We start from the raw sequence: 6,470 nt of genomic DNA, 5'->3' as shown, positions 1-6,470 counted from the left end.
TTAAAGACAACTTAGATACTTTTGATAAAATTATTTTACTAATTTTAATCAAAAATTGCAACAAATTTCAATTCATTATACTTCTAATCTAATATAAACAATTACAAAAATTATAACAAAAATTAAAGACAACTTAGATACTTTTGATAAAATTATTTTACTAATTTAAATTATATAAAGTAAATTTTAACCAAAAATTGCAATATTTCAAATCATTATACTTTTTCTTTTTTTAAAAAAAGAATATATATACATATAGGGTATCAAAATACAATTTAACAACCTTGTTTAATAGCGTTTCATCATGTTTTTACCGCAACGTTAACACGACTTGTACAAAATAAGCACGAGGAAAAGTGACAGTGAACGAGGAAGCACACTTTGGTCCGAATGATTACACACGTACAAAGTGAACGTGATCAGATTTCGCTAATCTAGCGCCCCCTCTAGCGGGCTGCTATCTTCTTGCACTGGAATTGATTCGCATTAAGGTGCGCCTCCTATTCGATACAGCCTTCATTTCAATCGATTGGAATGTAGTACAGTTAATGCCCCTTTAGAGATGTAACTGTTATTCGAGTCCGCGTTTACTATAGGATAGTAACAACTGTAAATCTACATTCACGATATTCGTACCGTTAACGAATCGATTGTCTCTCGGCGTACCGAGAAACGCTCCTCTTCTCGAAATTGCAATTGATAATTAAGAATTCTTGATTGATCTTTCTTGGATTGGAAAAATTTAAATATATGAAACTCCCTTGGCAAAATTTGAAGAAAAATTTCGCCGCTTTTATTTCACCGCTCTGTTATTAATTTAATCCATTTTACTGATAATTTTGAATGAGATATTCGAGAAATCGGATGAAATTTGACGATCGATTAGAGAAAATTCGATTTTTAACTATAATAGATACTCTTTCCTGTTTCTCACCATCGATTATCGATTTTATCTTGAACGAAGGGAAATAATTGGAACAAGTTGTTTTCGTTGCGCGAGCGTACATTCGTCTTCGTTGTTTTCAATTCGAAAAACAAGGAAAGATACATAGAATAGAGCGTGACTCAACGGAACTGTTTTCGATTCGTAAGCTATATAAAATATGGATCGTAGAATATGTACGAAAATACTATTTATATAAAAAAAAGGGGGTTTTAACTTTTGAATTTTCATTTTTAATTTGAGAGTAATTATTTTTTTTTTTTTATTAATATTTCTTTTCAACAATTCGTCAATTTTTCATACCGAATAAAAGCAATATTTTATGCACAAACTTTATATTATTATTTCCATAGGACTAGTGATCGAATATTGGCATTATGGATTTTGATATCCACGAGGTTATTTTAAATTTTAAAAGAGAAACGTAAAAAAAAAAAAATTATACTCACTATCAATCATTATTTATTTAAATATTATCTCTTTCTCTTTAAATTTATAAAAAGTTTATTTTCATGAAAAATTCGTGTAATAAATAAAAATTGCATAACACAATGAGCTTGTGCTGTTCATTTTAATAATTTACGAGAATGAATGTTTTCACTTCACGAAAGGTGGTGTAATAAATAATTCTCTTCTAATCTCGGATTAGTATTTGAATCCAAAAAAATCGGTGGTAAGCTTTCCAAACAATTTCAATAATGAATATTACACGAGATTTATTACTTGTCTCTGGTATTTACTCAAACGAAATGTAAAAATGATTGTGTAACCAGGAGAAAAGTTTATCTTAACTACTTATCAAATAATCTGACTTCTGGATTTGCAGTACGAGAAGAAATAACACATACAGGGTGTGCCAAGATTTTTCGATCAAATTTTACATCGAACAAAAATTTTCAAAATTGTTTCTTGTAAAATAATAAAATAGTAAAAATTTCAATCAGATATATGAAATATTATATAATTCGTTCATTAAGATAAGACAAAATTAATAAATTTCATCTCTCTTCTTTTCAATATCATCGAATAAAAATAATTAAGTTAATCGTTATAAATAATTTTTGTATAACCGATATAAATTCCAAATTAAAAAAAAAACACCCTGTATAACTGGGCTGTATAAATCCACCCACGAAATACGTGAGAAGGTAACAAATCAATCGGACAGGGGAACGGTGATCCTGATAGTATATCACACGTTTTCTGCGCTTTCTCGTGATCATTTGTCCACGTACATGTGCGTGGAAAGCAGTGAGCGCAACAAAAGCGATTTACGACCGAGCTCGTAGGTATCAAATGCCTAAGTATAACCTTAGGCCTCGATTCATCCACTTGACTCCTTATTTCAATTTCTTTCAAAAATTTATTCGAATTTGCATATTTTATTATATCTGGAATGAGGATGTGTGAATAAAAATTTGTTACATTAAAATATAATAAAACGTTTTAAACTTTGTACGAACAAACGTTGCTGGTACAATCGATTAAAAAATTATTGAAAAATAAGCAAATATTAATACATTAATTTCAATTACTAACAAATGTTATTTTTTTAAAAATTGACAACAATGCTAATAATAATAATATAAAAAATAGGAGTAGCAATAAAACTTAAATCCTTCTGATGCCACGTATTCCAATATTCGAAAAGAAAACCTCTCTCTTCCGAATTTTTCTTCTATTAACTCATAATTCTTTCTCGTTCGTTACAACTACAGTTTTGTGATCTATAGTTGAACAGAAAGCAAGAGTTAAATTAATCCTGTATCCTCGAAAATGTGTGCAGGAAAATAAAAATCTTCCTCGAAGATCTTCCTCTCTCCTTTTCCTTTAAGATACATTTTATAATTAAGATTTATGTACAACAACAATGTTATTCGCACACAGGCTTTAACGGTACGTACATCCACATTCATATAAACAATTTTACTTTCACACGTACACATCGATTATCAAATTATCAAACGAAAGAATTAGCATTTAATTAAAAATCAATTTCTTCAAATTCTTCAAAACGATGCCACTTTTTAAAACTCTCACGTGCAATTATATATATATATATATTCGATACAGATGGATATTGGCCACTTAAGAGTCGAGACCGGTTTAAATGGGGAGACGACTTCTGTCTGAATTCAATCGAATGGAAGGGAGCGAAGAAGGTGAAATATCGCGTATAAACTCAGTCAAACGTTCAACAACGTCAACGAACGCGATTCTCCAAGATTCTAAGAATTAAAGGCCCGACGCTTACGTGGGTTAATATCACATCAATTTATCGTAATAATCCGTCCCCCCGTATTTCGAAGAAATACCAGATGCTAATTCTCGCTTAAAAATCAATATTGCACATCTACTGATATAATAATTCTATTTAAAAAACTTATTCAAATTCTTTCTCTTCCAAAAAACATACACACACATACACACACAGTAGAGAGAAATACGAAAAGAAAGAAAGAAAGAATTATATAAATCAACCCTTCGAAAGAGGGGGTAGTTTCCCTCAGATAATAGCATAATTGGTACGTGATCTATGCATGATGAAACGCGAGAGAGCGAGAGAGAGAGAGAGAGAGAGAGAGAGTGCGCGAAACGAGAGAAACGTGTCATGTTTTATTTTATGCACGTGATGTACACGCACACAGGGCCCCAGGGCGAGAAGGGGGAGCTGGGTCCGACGGGACCACCCGGTCTGCCGGGAGAGAAGGGTGCCCGGGGAAAGCAAGGGAAGAGGGTAAGCTTCAGCGAGGTCCTCCGGCGAACGACCACCGACCAAATCGAGACGAAACCTATTCCCCCTCCCCTGTCCCCCTTTTTTTTCTCGAACAACCACACTTCGAAACACACTTTTTCCACATTCGAATATATATATATATATACATACATATATATATATATATATCTGAAAAAGAATATCCTACCTTTCTTTCTTCTCGTCCAAAAGGATGGCCAAAAAACCTCTCTTTTGGCCTCATTTCATCCCTGAAAATTCCTGAATATTCAACGACACTTCTCCCTTCTTTCCTTTCCAGAGAGATTTTTTTTTCTTTTTTTTTAATTGGGAATTTGTGAAATTCCTTTGTGATGCGTAATTTGCACGTAATGAAAAAGAGCATTGTTTAGTAGAGGCGCGGTTGTTGCTTCTTACATTACATTAGCAAGGGCAAGGCGGATATGCATGATACACAACTCTGGTATTGGAACTGGTTAACGTTGATTTCTTGGAATTCGGAGACATTCCTCAACGAATGACAGTTTCAATGACAAATTATTGGATATTATATTTATATATATATATATGTTCTTGCGTGCTGATGGATAATTGGATGGGCAAGCAAGATCGTTGGAAAATATATATATATATATAGTGCGTGATATATATTTGAGAAGTCTATTTTCCGCCAAGTGGTGGTTACTTTATCTTTGCCGGAAGAGATTATTAATAAGTTGTTTCTTTCGAGTGAGTCAGTTAGCTGGAGGAGTGGCAATCGTAAGAGTGTCAAGAGTGTTTTCTATTCTCAAATGTGTTTTGTTGCAATTGTAGAATGCAAAAACGACACTGATGAGTGGGTCCATAAATAAATAAATAAAAGTTGATCCAGTCGAAAATGAGGCTTGCGTATCAAGTGATTTAAGATTTATGTTGGATGAAACAGGATGTAGATGGAGCCTCTAACGTAAATCGTTATAATTTGATAAATAAGCTTCGATTGACATTTTTATTTTGAGAGGAATCGACATATCTTTAGATATATATTATAGAAAGTAAAAAGAAGATATTCACTCGATTTTTTTGTACACTTTGTATTAAAAATAAAAACTATTTTTGGACACTCAATTAGTGTCGATTGAAGAAATATTTCTTTTCCAAGTGGATAATGACTTTTACACTTAATTCACACTAATCAAAAATGTAATTAAAATGAAAATAATAGAAAAATCTCGAAACTTATCCAAAATCGAATTATTCTCAAATATATTTACGCAAATTCAATTATTGTCTCTCAAGCTAAATTATATCTATCTTTGATTTTTCCCTTTTCTCTTATTTCATTATAAAATTCAATACAATTGAATACAACAATTCAGAACAAATCTTTCTTTTCTTTTTCCTTTTGAGAACAAAACAAATTTAAAAGATCTATTAATGTCTAGATTCCGGAAGTGAAATCGATGTTCAAGAGTTCAAGATCCAGATTTAATATTGCTTGCCACCCCGGTTGCGGAATGACGTGACGGTTTATATATTCACGCTTTGAAACACCTGCATGGAAATCACGAAAGAAAGCACATGCATGATCTTATCGAAAGCACGCATGCGAGCATGCCACTACACGTATGGCACAGTACGATCACCTGCCTCTTCTCATTTAATAAACTGAGAAACAAGTAGCCGTTAAATTGCATTGTCGTTCCGACGACGACGACGACGACGATGATGGATGGATACGACGACGTTCTTTTTTTGCGTCGAGACTAATGCGAGCCTTTCACACGGGCGTTTATAATACGTATATTACGAGAAGTTGGAGGAAGGGAGAGAGACGAATTGCTTGACGAATTGACGAATATAAATAGGAAAGAATTTTAATAATAAAAAAGAAAATTTAAAAGGAAATTCTCGAAACAATTTTTCTTCTTCAAGCGGAGAGAAAATTTGTTTTACAAGAATGAAGGAAATCCTTCTTCTTTTCCTTCGAAACTTCACATATATACACAAATATAAAATTCTTCATATATTTTGTCTTAACGCACAAACGGATTTTCGACTCGATCCCGAAGTCATCGTCCAAAACTTGACGCGTGACTTAATTTAACCGCAAAAAAAAGAGAATCACTGTGCTCTCGGTTGCCGAGAAAAAGGAAAAAGCAAATGAAAAAAAAGAAAAAGAAAAAGTAGAAAACGTTGGTGGCAGCAAATAACACGTACAACTCGAAATACAATATAAATTTAAACACCTCCTCGAGCCGCTACTATTTGCGTCACAGAAGAGATTCATTAAATCGCGATAAAAAAAAAAGAAAGAAAAGGGATGTCTTCCTCGCAGTAAGGAACCGAAAATCGAAAATGTACTCTCTTCTGACGATGGATGTGACCAAATTACACACACCTGCGCACTAAAAACAAAGAAAGAAAGAAAGAAAAGATTTCTAACCACGGCTTACAGAAAAGATAACAATTAACTCGACTCCATCCATCCTTTGTGCTCTCTCAACTTATTGTTCTTTACTTTTTAAGGTTTGAAACCGTAAGTATGCTCGCATATTTATCAAATCGACGGATATCTCGAAGGATAGGAAAAAAAAGAAAAAGAAAAAGAATGATCGTTTCGAATCGTTAATTAAGTCACCTGGTTCGCGGTCGAGTGGAACGCCGATAAAATCACCGTGCACCACCTCTCTAGTTTCTGTATCTGTATCGAATGTATCATATCGACGGAACGAGTCGCAATCGATATTCTGGTAATGCACGATCCTCGAATAGCGAGGAGAAGGTTCGAGAAAGTCGCGACAGAAAGGGTAT

The 6,470-nt window shown here is 33.2% G+C and overlaps 1 protein-coding gene across 2 annotated transcripts in view; it reads left to right on the top strand.

Moving 5' to 3' along the window:
• LOC102678029 (collagen alpha chain CG42342-like) overlaps positions 1-6,470 on the top strand; it is a 25,194-nt gene that overhangs the window by 8,143 nt on the left and 10,581 nt on the right. For both annotated transcript variants that reach the window (XM_031510514.1, XM_031510513.1), the window contains exon 3: positions 3,592-3,680. The gene's annotated coding sequence lies outside the window, so the exon portion shown is untranslated. The remainder of the gene's footprint in view (positions 1-3,591; positions 3,681-6,470) is intronic.

Source organism: Apis dorsata, unplaced genomic scaffold (assembly GCF_000469605.1).
Source record: "Apis dorsata unplaced genomic scaffold, Apis dorsata 1.3 scaffold_233, whole genome shotgun sequence".
Classification (NCBI taxonomy): domain Eukaryota; kingdom Metazoa; phylum Arthropoda; class Insecta; order Hymenoptera; family Apidae; genus Apis; species Apis dorsata.
This window is presented reverse-complemented; position numbering and strand designations above follow the sequence as displayed.